The following is an 18041-nucleotide window of genomic DNA, read 5'->3' as shown; positions in this document are numbered from 1 at the left end:
GTAGAACGACCCTTTGACAGGGGTCTCCTAAGACCATCGGAAAACACATATATCATTACATATTGTTTTTGTGATGAATCACTATGCTTTCATGATGTTCAATTTGTAACCATGAAATTGGGGGTCACCACAACATGAGGAACTGTATGAAAGGGTTGCGGCCTTAGGAAGGTTGAGAACCACTGCTCTAGAGCCTAATACGGCATGAACAGATTCTTGCAGCAAAGAAAGTAAGGATTTATTTTTAGGAAGTGGCCTCTGCCCAGAGACAGGTGAGCTAATGCCCAAAGGCCTGGCTCTCCGATGGCTTCCAGGGAATGGGTTCTATAGGGAAAATCATTAATCGTGGTGACTCAGGGAGTTAGGGTGACTAAGGGAATGGGTTCTATAGGGGAAAATCATGAATCGTGGTGACTCAGGGAGTTAGGGTGACTAAGGGAATGGGTTCTATAGGGAAAATCATGAATCATGGCGACTCAGGGAGTTAGGGTGTGGTCAGGGTCATGGTCTGGGTCGTGGCCTCTACCAATTGGTCGGTGCTAAGATAGTGGATCAGTGCTTGTGCTGGTATCAGCCATGGCATCGTATAGTCTGGTGTTGCTGCTTTTCTGGGCCTGGAGCTGAAACACAACTGAAGCCTCGATGTTATCTTTAGTTTGATCAAAACCCTGTCTCTGTGGGCAAAGAACCCCAGGCTTTGGTCCTAAAATTTTTTTATGCCGACCAGAACCTCATTGTCCTGAGGGCTCAGTGATTAAGAGAGTGGACGTGCGGCGGGGGGGGGGGGGGGGGGGGCGGGGGGGAGGGAGGCAGGTGAGTCAGCTACTGCACGAGGCCAGTTTGAATCGAAATGAAAGAAAGGCAGAAAGGCCATATTGAGGAAATGAAGTTTCTACATGGTTAACGTACCTCCTTGGCAAGCACGCCCTGGCCGCTCTGTAGAACAGTGTGGTCTGCATTTTCCTGTGTGTTTGTTTTGGGTTCAGTGTCTACACTCCTTAGATTCCTTTACCTTTCAATCCTGATCCTACATTTCTAATATCAACAACAATTTAAAAACTATAAAATGATACTCGCTGGGACCGCTGGGAATAGTGGAAAAGAGAAGGATTCACTGACCACATCATTAACACATTCATTTTGCTCTGAAAGTTGTTGCCTCTGTAACTGATATTGGGAATCCCAGAGAAAACTCATCATTGCTCTGGGAATTAATAAGAACTTCAGAACAGAGTGGAGAAAACTGTCAGCTCCTTCTGAGGGGTGATGCCATAAGATTCCTACGAGGGCTACTTTTTAAAAAATATATATTTTATTGATGTTTTACAGAGAGGAAGGGAGAGGGATAGAGAGTTAGAAACATCGATGAGAGAGAGACATCGATCAGCCGCCTCTTGCACACTCCCTACTGGGGAAGTGCCCGCAACCAAGGTACATGCCCTTGACCGGAATCGAACTCGGGACCCTGGAGTCCGCAGGCCGCCGCTCTATCCACTGAGCCACACCGGTCAGGGCACTAGGGCTACTTTTTTGGAGAGAGGGAAACGAGAGAAGGCAGCACGCCTGTGGGCGAGGAAAAGTCCGGAGGGCAGTGGAGACGTGGGAACGCCTGAGGGTTCCCACCCGGCCTCTTCCGCGGCCTGAGCTGGGGACAAGCACAGCGCACGTGGGAAATTTCCAATGAGAACTATTGGGAAAAGGGGTCAGAGGCCAGGAGGAGGATTCCAGGCTCTGGAGCCAAGCTTCACTTTGTGTTCTCGTTCCCCCCTGCAAATTGCATTTTCTTAAATCCTCATATGCCTGCCAAGTCCAAGGCGGCAGGCAGGAATGCAGGTCCTCAAAGGAGAAGCCGCCCCCCACCAACATCTCCAGAAAAGGAAGCAGGACTTCCATTTCCTGGTTTAGGCCACCACTCTTTTTTCATTCACAGTTCTATAGCATGTTGCTCCCACATAGAAGACAGGTACTTCACTATGGCATCTCAGACAGAGGTCATTTGCAAGGAAGAAAGGGAATAGTTTAGCCAGCTTGAAAGCAGGGAGTCAAGGAGGCATTTAATGGTATCAATCCCTCTAGACCAGTGGTTCTCAACCTTGGCTGCACATGAGAATCACCTGGGAATCTTTTTCAAATCCTGATTTCTGGGCCTCATCCTCCCGAAATTCTGTTTCTTTGTGACTCATGTTGTGGCCACACCTCATCACAAAGAAACAGAATTTCTGGAGGATGAGGCCCAGAAATCAGGATTTGAAAAAGATTCCCAGGTGATTCCAATGTGCAGCCAAGGTTGAGAACCACTGCGCTAGACAGTTCATAACACCAACCTGCCTGATGGTCAGGCCAGCACATGGCTGCACGGGCCGGTGCATGTTCCTGCTGGAGCCTGCCCACAGTGACAGAATGTGTGCACTGTTGGCAGCACATACATGCAGAGGGGAGCAGAAACATGCTTCCCTTTTTACAAAGATGGCGCTGAAAGCTAAGAAGGAAGCCCCTGCCTTCCCAAAGCCGAAGCCAAAGCGAAGGCTTTGAAGGCAAAGAAAGCGGTGCTGAAAGGCGTCCACAGCCACACAAAAAGAAGATCTGCACGTCACCCACCTTCCAACGGGCAAAGACACTGAGGCTCCGAAGGCAGCCTAAACGTCCGCGGGAGAGCGCCCCCAGGAGAAACAGGCCTGCCCACTGTGCCATCAAATTCCCTGACCTCCGAGTCAGCCATGCAGAAGCCAGAAGGCAACAATACACTTGTGTACATTGTGGTGCTAGGGCCAACAAGCACCAGATCAGACAGGCTGTGAAGAAGCTTTGATGACTTTGATGTGGCCAAGGTCAGCACCCTGATCAGGCCTGATGGAGGGAAGAAGGCATATGTTCCACTGGCTCCTGACGATGATGCTTTGGATGTTGCCAACAAAATTAGGATCATCTAACCCGAGTCCAGCTGCCTAATTCTAAATATAAAAATTAGTCCCTGGCCGGTTTGGCTCACTGGATAGGGCGTCGGGCTGGGGACTGAGGGGTCCTGGCTTCGATTCCGGGCAGGGGCATGTGCCTTGGTTGCGGCCACATCCCCGGTGGGTGGTGTGCAGGAGGCAGCTTATCGATGCTTCTCTCTCATCGATGTTTCTGGCTCTCTATCCCTCTCCCTTCCTCGCTGTGGAAAATCAATAAAATATATATAAAAATATATATGTATAAAAATTTTACACTATAAAAAAAACCCACATATTATACCTGAGGTGTTTCTACTTTTTTAAAAAATATATTTTATTGATTTTTTACAGAGAGGAAGGGAGAGGGATAGAGAGTTAGAAACATCAATGAGAGAGAAACATCGATCAGCTGCCTCCTGCACACCCCCTACTGGGGATGTGCCCGCAACCAAGGTACATGCCCTTGACCGGAATCGAACCTGGGACCCTTGAGTCCACAGGCAAACGCTCTATCCACTGAGCCAAACCGGTTAGGACATGTTTCTACTTTTTTTAACCTCCTACCATGGAGCAAAGTCTACTAATTTTTCTGCCTCTTCCTGCCTCGAGTCATCCTTCAACAAAGCTCCTTGGTCCTGGGCAATTTGCTTCTTTTTGTTCATTAATGTGCCTCAATTGCCATATGCTGCCTTGAATGTCTCAGGCACTTGGGAAAAATTCGTTAAATTTAATGAATTCTGACCCTCCAAATTCATCCACACACCTTTACATAATATTAAGCAACCTCCTTAGTTCAGATTGCCATTCTGCACTAAAAAAATATGTTAGGAATAATTGGTGCTTTGACTATGGGAAATGGAGGCAATACAATCGTTCCAATGGTTAAGTTTAGACTTGCTTGTATTTATGTATTTTATGATCAGAAACTCCTTTTCTATCACCTTCTCCAAATGTTTTCTGGACAGGGAAGAGAAAGGAATGAGGCTTGAAGCTGTCAATAGTCTAACATCTAAAATGGAAATCAAATTCATTATTACACACTGCCAACCCTCACACAACACCCTGTTCCCCATCACCCCAACCACCACCATCCCCCCAGTGCCAAACACAAGCAGAAACAACTTTTCTTCCTTGCCAGCATGATGAAGCGTTAAGGAAAAAATTCATCTTCAGCCTTCACCTTGTCCTTCTCAGTGCCTGGCTAACTATGGAATGGCGGGTCTGGTGCCCAAATTGCAGAATTCTCTGTCCCTCCCTTCTCACAGACCTGCTCCATCCTTTGCTCCCTCCCCATTCAGAGAACACACAAAAATACAAACACATTTGCTTTATACACACGGGGTATTTATTCAAGGAGACCATTCATGTTTTGGTCTCATAATGCCCATTTCTTAAGCATTTTTTGTAGAGAGGCTACACTTGCTTAAGGGTCTTCTTCTGGTGGCGTCTGGGCATCACTCGTGGAAGAAACCACCGGCACTTCTTCTTCTTCGTCTGGTGGATTGCTGACTGGAGGTTTTCGTCCCTTCCTGTAGCGAACTACAATTCTGTACTTCTGTCTGCCTCTCTCCTTCTTCTCTTTATTCAGCTTAAGGACCAAGTTGACCATCTTCATTATCTTCCTTATCTACTTGGGAGACAAGTTAAACACAGACAGACATTGGCTTTGGGGAAGAACTCGGGAAATGGGTGGGAAAAGGGCTTCTCATAGACTGACAATGGATTGAATGAGGAAGTGTCTGTGCCCAAAAGCACAAGGCCAGAGTCTTGGGTGAGGAATTATTGGGGAAGGGGAGGCATATGAGTAGGGCAGTCTGACCTTCTCCTTTTCCTGGTCATCGAGTGGGGAAACGCACTTCAGATTCACTTTTTTACTTGAAGGTTCTTCGCCCATCCTTGTGGCTGGAGACGGATGCGTTATCTAAACTAGTCTACACTCTTTTCTTAGTAACTTTGGTTTTGTTGTAGCAACAGGCCCTACTCCAAGGGAGGGTCCTGGCCTCTATATATACTCTCCAGGACAATGGGGAGCCACACCCCTCAGCTCTGATTGGCCAACAGTCAGGGGTTGCCATGGTGAGGCTGACATCACAAAGCCTCAGCTGGACCATCCAGGCGGGGGAGGTGGCAGAGGATGCAGAGGACTCAGATGCTCTGGTTAGAGAAAGGGGAGCTTCCTCGACCCTCCTAAAGTTTTTCCCAGACGGACCTGTCTCCCCCTCATGTCCTCTAGTTCAATGACTGTCCAGCAGGTGGCAGGGAGGTGGTGGTTCCTCTCAGCCATTTCCCATACGCCCCCATCCTTTCAGTGGTCCATTCTACTATCCCCCACATATTACCATTGCCTAGTATGTTGTGTGTTGTTTTAATGGATGTTTTATTTTAGAATGGTCTTAGATTTACCAAAAAATTGCAAAGGTGATACCCATATACCCCATACCCAATGCAACTGTAACGTGTAGTGAACCATCAGTGAAACAGTTGCAGTCAAACTCAGTTCTCTAATATCTCCAATATCAAACAAGTTGGTTCTGGACGTCGTTGTTCAAGGAAAAACTGTACCAGTTGTGGTATAAAACTTCAGTTCTTGACCAGACAACCCTTTCATGCTGATACCTCTGCCTGACACAAAGCATCTCTCATGCAACAAACAAAGGAGAGAATGTTTTTGTTGTTGGCCACATCTGATTGGCACAATTTTAAAACATGCAGACGCCATCGAGAGCACCAATGTTGGTAAGGAGTGAAAATGCTCACCAAACAACAATTACAGGCAATTGAAGAGGCAGACAAACTGTTGTGAAATGGCATGAATGAACAGTGGTTAGCCTGTGAGAGCATGTGGGAGGCAATGATATGGGAAAAGTCCAAGATGCTGCATCGGGTCCTCTTGAAGGATACCCCTGAAAGGAGTGCGGAATGTGATTCCTGGAAGCTAGCACGGGGTGGTTCCATAAATGTGAGAAAACAAGTGTTTCTCTTTCATTAAACAGTACTTTCGACATCATCCTATCTAATAAAAGAGAAACATGGTATTTAGCCGTACCTCCGCTATGCTTCACATTGGCTAATCAGGGCGATATGCAAATTAACTGCCAGCCAAGATGGCTGCCGGCAGCCAGGCAGCTTGAAACTAACATGAGGCTTGCTTGCTTCAGTGACGGAGGACTCCAACGTTCCCCGCCTGCCGCTGCCGGCCTCTGAGCTGCAACTCTAAGCAACTATGTTACAAATATAGAAGCTAAACAAAACCCCAGAAACCTGCTTTCAGCCAGCCGGGATCTCAGAGCTGGAGTTGAAACTGTGTTTCAATTATAGAACCCAAACAAACCAGATACCTGCTTTCAGCAGCTGAGGCCTAAGAGCTGGAGCCAAGCATCAGAGCTAAAGCTGCCCCACAATAAAAAAAAAAAAGAAAGAAAGAAAAAAAAGACAGGTTGGGAGCTTCAGTCACCCGCCAGGCTGAAAACAGCCCTCAGACCCTCAACCAGACTGGACAGACACCCCAGTGGGGACCCCCACGCTGAAGGGGGTGTGACCAGCTGCAAACAGCCATCATCCCCTCAACCACGCTGGCCAGGCACCCCAGTGGGGACCCCACCCTGATCCAGGACACCCTTCAGGGCAAACTAGCCGGCCCCCACCCATGCACCAGCCCTCTATCCTATATAGTAAAAGGGTAATATGCCTCCCAGCACCGGGATCAGCGGAGCCACGAGGCCTCCCAGCACTGGGATCAGTGGAGCCGCAAGGCCTCCTGGCACTGGGATCAGCGTGACAGGGGGCAGCGCCCAAACCCCCTGATTGCCCTGCGGCTCTGTGTGTGATAGGGGGCGGGGCCACAACCTCCCTATCCGCCCTGCTCTGTTCATGACAGGGGAAGGCGCCCCAACCCCCTGATCGGCCCTGCTCTGTGCCTGATAGTGGGGAGCTCCCTAAACCCCTGATCGCCCTGGTGCTCTGTGTGTGACAGGGTACGGCGCCCCAACCCCCTGATCAGCCCTGCTCTTTGTGTGACAGGGTCGAGCCATAACCTCCCCATCGGCCCTGCCCTGAGTGTGACAGAGGGCAGCGCCCAAACCCCCTGATCCGCCCTGCTCCCTGTGTGACAGGGGGTGGTGCCACAACTCCCCTATCGGCCCTACTCTGTGAGTGACAGGGGGGAGCTCCTCAACCACCTGATCGGCCCTGCTCTGTGCATGACAGGGGGCAGTGCCCCAACCCCCTGATCGACCCTGCTCTGTGCGTGACAGGGGGGAGCTCCCCAACCCCCTGATCGGCCCTGCTCTGTGCGTGACAGGGGGTGGTGCCGCAACCTCCCCATCGACCCTGCTTTGAGTGTGACAGGGGGCGGTGCCCCAACCCCCCAATCAGCCCTACCCTGAGTGTGACTAGGGGTGGCATCGCAACCTCCCGATCTGCCCTGCTCTGTGCATGACAGGGGGCGGCACCCCAACTCCCCAATTGGCCCTGCTCTGAGCCCGACCAGGGGCTGCACCTAGGGATTGGGCCTGCCCTCTGCCACCCGGGAGCAGGCCTAAGCCAGCAGGGCGTTATCTCCCAAGGGGTCCTAGACTGCGAGAGGGCACAAGCCGTGCTGAGGAACCCCCCTCTAACCCCCCCCCCAGTGCACAAAATTTTTGTGCACTGGGCCTCTAGTCTAATATATAAAAACCCAGGGTGAGTAACGACCGAAGGCTCAACCGACCAAAAGTCAGTCCTGCAGTCAGTGCTGGGTTGCCATGGTCTGACATCCCCCCAGGAGTGCCCGATTGGAGTGGGTGCAGGCTGGGCTGAGGGGGAGCCCCCTTCCCCCAAGCATGAATTTCATGCCCTGGGCTACAAGTACTGTACATAAGAATGTTAAAACGGAATCATTCGTATGTCAGGGATGGATTCATTCAATTTACATATATATGTAATGGGAAACATTACTTGGTTTTCTTTTTTTATATTTCTATTTCAAAAGAGGATGCAAGAGTAAGAGAGAGAGAGAGAGAGAGAGAGAGAGAGAGAGAGAGAGAGAGAGAGAGAGAGACATCAGTGATTAGAATAATTGATTGGCTGCCTCCTGTACACCCGCAGCTGGGGATTGAGTGCACAACCCAGGCATGTGCCTTTGACCAGAAGAGAACCCGGGAAATTTCAGTCCACAGGCTGACGCTCTATGCACTGAGACAAACTGGCTAGGGCTGATCTTGGTTTGTAAACAAATCACTTCTCAAACAGCTTTATGAATGAAACTAAGTTCAAGAAGTGAGGTTCTACTGTATTCATGTCTTTATAAGATTTCCTTACTTTTACTTAATGTGCGTCTTCTGCCCCAGGATCCCATCCAGGACACCGTATTAAAATGTAGCCATCATGTCCGGCCTCATGGGCATCCTCCTGGCTGTACAGTGTTCTGGACTTCTTGTTTTAGAGAACCTTAAACTTTTGTTTGTTTGTTCTTTACATTAAATCCTCAGATGTAATTGATGTTATAGTTGAAAGGTGGTTCCCTTTCATCAAGCTCTTCCTACTTCCTCCACCCCTCAGCCCCTGGCAAACACCTTTCTACTCTGTGTTTCAATGAGTGTGACTGTTTCTATGTTTAATATTCCACATAGAAGGGATGTGGTTGCTTGTGTATCTGTGTGTGTAGAACATCTTCCTTATCCATTCATCTATTGATGGACACTTACGTTACTTACCTTGGCTGTTTGAATAGTATATCACATTACTTAGTATTTTAAATGTATGAATTGAATCCCAAAGAACTAAATACCCATACTTAAATTTCACTAACTACATGAATTATCACACTTCACTCCAACACCTGGCTCTTCCCAGGTTGCATGTGGGGTGTGTATGTGTGTGTTTCCTGGATACACTTGACTGATTTTCTCCCCTACTCTCCTCATATTTATTTCTTTTTCTTCTGGAGAACCTCAAATCTAGTCAGTACCTTCATGGTTATTGAATGCTCCATGGCAGGGACTGAATTAATCGCTTGGATTTGTCACAGGGGTGACAGGGATGTCTCGCTCTAGAAGCCCGAGGATGAGGATCATGTGCCTGTGTGTGTGTGTGTGTGTGCGTGTGTGTGTGTTACTGTGGGGGGAGAGAGAGAGACGGGGGGGGGGGCAGAGGTGGGCAGCCAAGGCAGAAGCGTTTTGCTAGCTCCCAGTGCACCTTCTGCTTTCCGTGTGTGACATCAGCATCCCTCGTAGTAAGTACTCTTCCTCCATGAGTGACCACCGCACGGACCTGTATACTGAACAGGCTGTCCGACCGAGCTCTATAGAGAAGGGACCAACAGCTGCTTAAGACGCAACAAGTGTTCACAAGGTAAACACAGTGGCAGTCCCATCTGATTGTGGAACTGAGACGTATGATTCAGTCTGAGAGTCACAGGCATGTCCAGGTTGGGAAACACGATTGAGGACTACCTGCAGGAGGCTTCCTGACACTCTGTGTTCATTGGCTAAACTGACTGATTTGCAGAGATAGTTGTGGTGAAGACACTGTCTACAAAGATATGAAACTTAACAGGACTGGGGAGGTACCCTACTGCGTACCCAGGGAAAAGTGTACTACATCTCTAAAGGTGAAGGTTAACTGTAGCCACTATCTGTTGAGATAGGTACTGAGTAGAACATGTCAGTCCAGTACTTTGCTATGACTGCTAATTATTTACCAGTTTCTTTGTGTAGAATCAGTAATCTTAATACTATTAGATATGGATCCTAATGTGTGTGACCATGACATGAATGGCCTGAAAATTCACACTGAGGCACCCATCATACTTCTCAGGTAAGAGCAAGTCAGAGTTGGCTGTTAAATTCAGAAACAGCAGGAACAATTATAGCTTCTCTATCTAGGTCTTATATAATGGGTGTCTATGTGAGAAGGTCCGGTTTTCATTTACATTGGGTCCCTTTTTTTTAACAAGGGTGAAAGGTGTTCTTTGATAAGTAGAGAGGAAGGTCCCCAGGGTAACATTTTCTCAAGCTGATGCTAAGGGCAGAAGGTTTATGCTGCTCTTCATTACTTCAGATTGCCATTATGCACCAGAAAATATTTCAGGTCAATAGGTGCTTTGGCTATGGGAAACTGAGGCAATACAGTTGTTCTAATGGTTTAGTTTAGACATATTTGTATCTATTTTAGGATCAGAAACCCCTTTTCTATCACCTTCTCCAAATGTTGGCTGCACAGGAAAGAGAAAGGAATGAGGCTTGAAGCTGTCAATAGTCTAACATCTAAAATGGAAATCAGAGTCATTAATACACACTGCCAACCCTCACACAACACCGTACCCATCACCCCTACCACCACCATCCCCCCAGTGCCAAACACAAGCAGAAACAATAACCTCTTTTCTTCCTTGCCAGCATGATAAAGCGTCAAGGAAAAAAATTCATCTTCAGTCTTCACCTTGTCCTTCTCCGTGTCTGACTACCTATGGAATGGCTGGTCTGGTGCCCAAACTAGCAGAATTCTCCGTCCCTCCCATACCTGCCCCCTCTCACATTCTTCCATACCTGCCCCCTCTCACATTCTCACAGACCTGCCCCCTCTCACATTCTCACATACCTGCCCCCTCTCACATTCTCACAGACCTGCCCCCTCCTTTGCTCCCTCCCCATCATCAGAGAAAACACAAAAATACAAACACATTTGCTTTATTCACACGGGGTATTTATTCAAGGAAACCAGTTATGTGTTGGTCTCATAATGCCCATTTCTTAAGCATTATTTGTAGAGAGGCTACACTTGCTTAAGGGTCTTCTTCTGGTGGCATCTGGACATCACTCGTGGAAGAAACCACCGGCACTTCTTCTTCTTCGTCCGGTGCCTTGCTGACTGGAAGTTTTCGTTCCTTCCTGTAGCGAATTACAATTCTATGCTTCTTTGTGCCTCTCTCCTTCTTGTCTTTATTCATCTTACGGACTGAGTTGACGATCTTTATTTTCTTCGTTATCTAGTTGGGAGACAAGTTAAACACAGACAGACATTGGCTTTGGGGAAGAACTCGGGAAATGGGCTTGTCACAGACTGACAGTGGATTGAATGAGGAAGTGTCTGTGCCCAAAAGCACACGGCCAGAGTCTTGGGTGAGGAATTATTGGGGAAGGGGAGGCATATGAGTAGGGCAGTCTGACCTTCTCCTTTTCCTGGTCATCGAGTGGGGAAACGCACTTCCACTTTCCTGTAGAACTGGAAGGTTCTTCGTCCATCCTTGTGGGTGGAGTCGGATTCGTTATCTAAACTAGTCTACACTCTTTTCTTAGTAACTTTGGGTTTTGTTGTAGCAACAGGCCCTACTCCAAGGGAGGGTCCTGGCCTCTATATATACCCTCCAGGACAATGGGGAGCCACACCCTCAGCTCTGATTGGCCAACAGTCAGGGGTTGCCATGGTGAGGCTGACATCACAAAGCCTCAGCTGGACCATCCAGGCGGGGGAGGTGGCAGAGGATGCAGAGGACTCAGATGCTCTGGTTAGAGAAAGGGGAGCTTCCTCGACCCTCCTAAAGTTTTTCCCAGACGGACCTGTCTCCCCCTCATGTCCTCTAGTTCAATGACTGTCCAGCAGGTGGCAGGGAGGTGGTGGTTCCTCTCAGCCATTTCCCATATGCCCCCATCCATTCAGTGGTCCCTTCTACCATCCCCCACATATTACCACTGCCTAGTATGTTGTGTGTTGTTTTAATGGATGTTTTATTTTAGAATGGTCTTAGATTTACCGAAAAATTGCAAAGGTGATACCCATATACCCCATACCCAATGCAGCTGTAACGTGTAGTGAACCATCAGTGAAACAGTTGCAGTCAAACTCAGTTCTCTAATATCTCCAATATCAAACAAGTTGGTTCTGGACGTCGTTGTTCAAGGAAAAACTGTACCAGTTGTGGTATAAAACTTCAGTTCTTGACCGGACAACCCTTTCATGCTGATACCTCTGCCTGACACAAAGCATCTCTCATGCAACAAACAAAGGAGAGAATGTTTTTGTTGCTGGCCACATCTGATTGGCACAGTTTTAAAACATGCAGGTGCCATCGAGATCACCAATGTTGGTCAGGGAGTGAAAATGCTCACCAAACAACAATTACAGGCAATTGAAGAGGCAGACAAACTGCTGTGGAATGGCATGAATGAAAATGGCATAACTGTAATGTTGGTGCTGTTATGAATCATCATGTAAATATCTGATATGCAGGATGGTCTTAGGCAACCCCTGTGAAAGGGTCGTTGGACGGCCAAAGGGGTCGCGACCCACAGGTTGAGAACCGTTGACCTGGACAAAAGTAGCAAAGGCAATATACAACATGAAACTAAATAATCCTGGGTTACTTTTTATTATTTATAACCATTTCTACAACCTTCACTATGCATCCATTGGGTGGAAAACACCAACATGGCCTGTGTCCTGAAAGCATAATATTTATTAAGTGGGTGAAGGGTCATGGGTTTACAGGTAGGGAATTCAGGAGAGAAAAGAGTAGAGAAGCAAAGGGGGAAAGAGAGGCATTTTTTAGGAAGCATTTAACTGCACAGAGGAGAAAAAGCAACTGTAAGTGAATGAAAACATCAGGATTTATTATCTTGCATAATCAGAAGCCCAGGGGGATAAAGTCTGGTTTTAAGACCATTGCAGTTGAGGGGCCAGGAGGTCACAAAATGGCCCGGCCGGTGTGGCTCAGTGGTTGAGTGTGAACCTATGAACCAGGAGGTCATGGTTCGATTCCTGGTCAGGGCACATGCCCGGACTGTGGACTCGATCCCCAGTAGAGGGCATGCAGGAGACAGCCAATCAGTGATTCTCTCATGATCTCTCTCTCTCTCTCTCTCTCTCTCTCTCTCTCTCTCTCTCTCAACTACGAAATCAATAAAATATATTTTTTAAAAAGAAGTCACAAAATATAATTCTAAAAATTCAGGGAAGGTTAGGAGCAGAGACATATCAAGAGAAAATCCTATAACTTAGTTACCCACCAGAAGTGTTAAGCAGAGGAGAACGTGATGCTTCTCTGTGAGCACACAGGGTAAGAGGCAGCAATGAGTGAGTTAGTCAAGGAGGAAATTGCAAAGCAAATATTGGCCATCTCCAGGTTATCTGCTTGTATTTGATTTTAAGTGTTTAATTTATTAATTATTTTGTCTATTTCTAATAAAATATTGTAACTCTAAACCTCTTTACAGTTGGTAAGGTACTTTCAAATCTGTTAGCCCTTTTTTAAAAAAATATTTTTTTATTGATTTTTTTACAGAGAGGAAGGGAGAGGGATAGAGAGTCAGAAACATCGATGAGAGAGAAACATCAACCAGCTGCCTCCTACACACTCCCTACTGGGGATGTGCCCGCAACCAAGGTACATGCCCTTGACCGGAATCGAACCTGAGACTCTTCAGTCCGCAGGCTGACGCTCTATCCACTGAGCCACACTGGCTAGGGCTTTGTTAGCCCTTTTGATCCCCGTAACACCTCTGTAAAGGATAGATAGGATATGCCTGGTTTTTCAGATGCTGGAACAGAATTCTACAGAAGATGGTTCATGTGCCCAACTTTACATTCATTACAAGCAGCAGAGCCAAAACTGGTCCTCAGGGGGCTATCAACTCTTAGTCCTAATTCCTTTTCCACACCATCCTAATTCCTGAGAAGAAATGCATATGGGAACAGCCTACCTGGCTATTCCTTGCTGTGAGCTCTTGTTTCCTATCAATCTATTCCTTTTACTTCTGTTTCTGGATTAAGTGTCTAAATTAATAGAAAATGAATGCTCATCCAATTTAACTCAGCAATTCACTTGAAATTGTTATTAAATAAGAGGCAGTGAAATGTGCAAATATATACAAAAATTAGAGGTATTATTGGGAAAACAGCAATCGATACTGTTGACGGAATACTAACTCAGCTCCAGGTATCATTTCAAATTATTTATACTCATTTTCCCACTGGCCCCGATTTTCTGAACCATTCCTTTTTTAAAATTGATTTTAGAGAGATGGAAAGGGAGAGAGAAACACTGATGTGAGAGAGAAACATCGATCAGTTGCCTCCTGCATGCGCCCCGACCAGGATCAAGCCCGGAACCTTGGTATGTGCCCTGACATGGAATTGAACCTGCGACCTTTTGGTGCACGGGACAACCCTCCAACCAGCTCAGCAACCTGGCCAGGGCCATATTAATCTTTGAAGCTGCTTTAAATCATTTTGTAACAAGATGAGCTATAAATAAATTAATTAAAATAATGGATTATGTACACTGTGGTCAGCCTTACATAATAATAGGAAAATATTAGCTACCCTTCTTGTGGTGCATGGATGCATGTTTTTTAACTATGTCTTTTTATTCATTTGTAAATAGTGTCTCCAAGCCAAAATGGTATCCTGGGTCTTTTAGAAAGAAACTATATAGGTAGACTTATAGCACTAACCCTTCCTATTTGCATTAGTTACCAAGTAAAAGTCACATATAATACATAAAACAAATCTCAATAATTACAATTGGTTTGCAATCAGGCCTAGCTGAATGAGTAAAAATTTTGAATTGCAGGGTAGTTTAACAAAATGTATAGAAAGTTATTTTTTATTTTTTTAATATATTTTATTGATTTTTTTTTATAGAGAGAAAGGGAGAGAGATAGTTAGAAACATCGATGAGAGAGAAACATCGATCAGCTGCCTCCTGCACACCTCCTACTGGGGATGGGCCCGCAACCAAGGTACATGCCCTTGACCGGAATCAAACCTGGGACCCTTCAGTCTGCAGGCCAACGCTCTATCCACTGAGCCAAACCAGTCAGGGCAAAAGTTATTTTTTAAATAATGATACTTCCTGTTAGCTATTCTAATTATGTATCCAAGTTAATTCACTATTAGACCCACCATATACTCTGAAAGAATAAATATTGTGATACCACTATTCAGAAGGACGTGTATGCTAGTTGCTTATTTTTTGGTAGGAATGAATCGGTGCTTGGAGCAAAAAAATTTACTGCCTGGTCTAAGCATAGAAATTTTAAAATTAAACTAACTGGATGAAAATGCACATATATTTAATAATTTGCTCATGTAATTTTGGGCCTCTATGATTTTTTGCTTTGCTATTCATTTTTTTTTTAAACTGAGTACTCTCTCTTCTCATTTTCCCTTTCTTCTCATTTTAGGTATTACCTTTTGGAAAAATTGATATGAGCATGCTTATCTGTTGGTCATGTTATTTGAAAAATTTACAGCGAAAATTCAGTCCTTTTATTTGTTTAATTTATTCAATGAAGTAAGAGAATAGGATCTCTCAGCCTTGACCTAAAAGTCCTGTCCCTTTCCTTCTTTCATTCTTATTCCCAGGCCATTGCATGTGGTCACAGAACTTTAAATGCCATCTGTGTGTGTCTCCCAAATTTCTATGTCCAGCCCAACCCTCCCCCCGGGACTCCAGGTCTTTATTCCCAATTGCCTACTAGATCTTTCCTTCATTCAGATGCCTCACAGGCCTCTCACCCTTATCACTCCTAATCTTGACCTGGTCTCTTCCTCCTACAATTCTCTAGACCAGTCAATGGCAACTCCATCCTTCCGGGTGCCTAGGCCCAAAATGTTGACATCATTCTTTCTTCTTTTCCTTCTCCTACTCCTTCTCTTTTTCTCTCTCCACCCACAAATTAGCTAATGCCATCATCTCTGTCTGTACTTATCTCCAAGATCCAAATCATTCTCATCAGCTCACCATTCTGGTGCAACACCCCAGCATCTTTCTAGATGTATCAACAGTCCCTATCTGCACTTCCTGCTTCTCTCTGGCTTTCCCGCAATCTATCATCAACTCAGCAGCCAGAATGATGACAATTCATGTTAGTCCTCTGCCCGCAACCTCCAGTGGCTCCACCCACTTAGATTGAGAACAGAAATCCTTATGAGACCCGTAAACTCCACAACATCTGGCCTGGCTACCCGCGCCACTTCCTATATCTGGCCTCCTTCCTCTCACTCTGTTCCCACCTCGCTAGCCTCCTTGCTGCTCCTGATTCCAGATCTTGCTGATTTTTTCTTCCTTCTGCTTCGAATGATTTTCTGCCATTGCTTCATCAACTTCGGTTCTCTACTAAAAGTCAGCTTCTCTGTGGCCTGACTATACTATTTAAATGGCACTCCTCTCCCTAGAATTCGCCATCTGCCTTTCTTAGCTTTGCTTTTCTCCATGGGGTCCATGCTATGCTTTGTTTGTTTAATGTCAGGCTTCTCATATTCATTGTCAGCTTCTAAGAGACGAAGATTCTTGTCTGTTTGATTTGTATCTGAATCCCAGGTTCCAGTGCTGGGTAGTCAGTGAACATTCACTGAATATTTATGTATTGAATTAAAGGAAGGAGGTGGGGAAAGGACAGAGGGAGAACATTGTCTAGGTTACACTTCACCCTTGAGCGTAGAGTTGGGGAACAGTTGGTTCTCCAGAGGGAACTTAGGGTAGAACTGTTGTAAGAAGAGGGAAATGGGGGCTGGAAACAGATGATCACTCCATCCAGAGAGACAATGCGGGCTTGAACTTGAATCATTGCAGTTGGAATGGAAGACAGAGGAAGGAAGTAACGGGCATCATGGAGATGAGATCTCCTGACTCTGAGCAGGGAGGGGAAAGGACACAGAGAAGCTTGAATGCGACCCAGATGTTGCATTTGTGAGACGAGGGTTTGGCAATGGCATTAATAATGATTCAGGATAAAGTAGGAGGAACAGATTTATGAAAGAAAGAAACTGTTTTGTTGCTTTCTCATCCCTGTTTTCATTAATAAAATTATTTCCAGCTTCTCAAAACTCAAGAAGAATTGAGTTCTGCAAGAGGCAGGAGGCAAATTCTCCCACCAACCACTTATTCTCTGAAGACTTGTCCCCACAGTTCTTAAGAGTCTTATCTCCAAGCCCACATCTGAGAGAATCAGTCTGAACATTTTTCTCTCAATAGTTTGAATTTCCTTTGGTTGAGTTACCAGCATCTACAGCATAGAAACCCATTAGAGCCGAGTTCAGTCTTCTCTTTTTAAAAAATATTTGTATTGATTTCAGAGAGGAAGGGAGAGGGAGAGAGAGATAGGAACATCATTAATGAGAGAGAATCATTGAGCAGCTGTCTCCTGCACACCCCACACTGGGGATCGAGCCCGCAACCCTGGCATGTGCCCTGACCGGGAATCGAACCGACCTCCTGGTTCATAGGTTGATGCTTAACCACTGAGCCACGCCAGCTGGGCCAGTCTTTTCTTGTAGAACATTTCCATGTGAGTGATTTGGGATCATAAGGCCATTTTCTAATGCACTATAAGTTAGGCTTGGAAAAACATGGGACATCCATCTATAGCAGTGATGGCGAACCTATGACACGCATGTCAGAGGTGACACACGAACTCATTTTTTTGGTTGATTTTTATTTGTTAAATGGCATTTAAATATATAAAATAAGGATCAAAAATATAAGTCTTTGTTTTACTATGGTTGCAAAGATCAAAACATTTCTATATGTGACACGGCACCAGAGTTAAATTAGGGTTTTTCAAAATGCTGACACGCCGAGCTCAAAAGGTTCGCCATCACTGATCTAAAGAAATCTAGCGAAGGCCTTATCAGATAATGAAGCAAGAAATGTAACTGTTAATGGGCGAGGATGCAAGAAAGGCGTGAAGACAGGCGCTGAATAATAAAACGGCATGTGCAGCTGTAGTAGTCTGCATTTTTTCAGTGTTTGCTATCTGCCAGGTACTGTTCGAAGTCCTCAACATATAATAAGTCATTTAATCTCCACAGCAACTGTTTGTGGTGCATACTATTAGTATCTCCATTTTACAGGTGAGGAAACGGAAATGTAGGAAGGTTATGTACCTGGCCGAAGGTCCCACAGTTAGCAAGTGGAACTAGGACTCAAACACAAGCAGTCTGGCTTAAGGACCTGTCCTCTTAATAAACTGATGACATGTTCCAGAACTGCCCACGACAGTTGTCATTTATGCCTTTTGTCTGGGCATAAATATAAATATGAACCCTAGAAAGCGTCCTCACTTGGACAATAAATTACGAACTCCATGCCTCTGAACTACAGTCTTTTTCTGATTCAAAGCCAAGAAA

At 45.8% G+C, this 18041-nt stretch overlaps 1 protein-coding gene and 1 pseudogene across 4 annotated transcripts in view; both read left to right on the top strand.

Moving 5' to 3' along the window:
• ARHGAP6 (Rho GTPase activating protein 6) overlaps positions 1-18041 on the top strand; it is a gene marked incomplete at its 5' end in the record, with an annotated part of 507844 nt that overhangs the window by 464459 nt on the left and 25344 nt on the right. The window lies entirely within an intron of this gene.
• LOC308511314 (large ribosomal subunit protein uL23-like) lies at positions 2467-2930 on the top strand (annotated as a pseudogene). Its single transcript has one exon. The product of its transcript is annotated as a large ribosomal subunit protein uL23-like (transcript).

The sequence above is a fragment of the Myotis nattereri genome (genome assembly GCF_964212035.1).
Source record: "Myotis nattereri genome assembly, chromosome: X".
Classification (NCBI taxonomy): domain Eukaryota; kingdom Metazoa; phylum Chordata; class Mammalia; order Chiroptera; family Vespertilionidae; genus Myotis; species Myotis nattereri.
The sequence above is the reverse complement of the archived record's forward strand: the minus strand, read 5'-3'. Positions and strand labels throughout refer to the sequence as shown.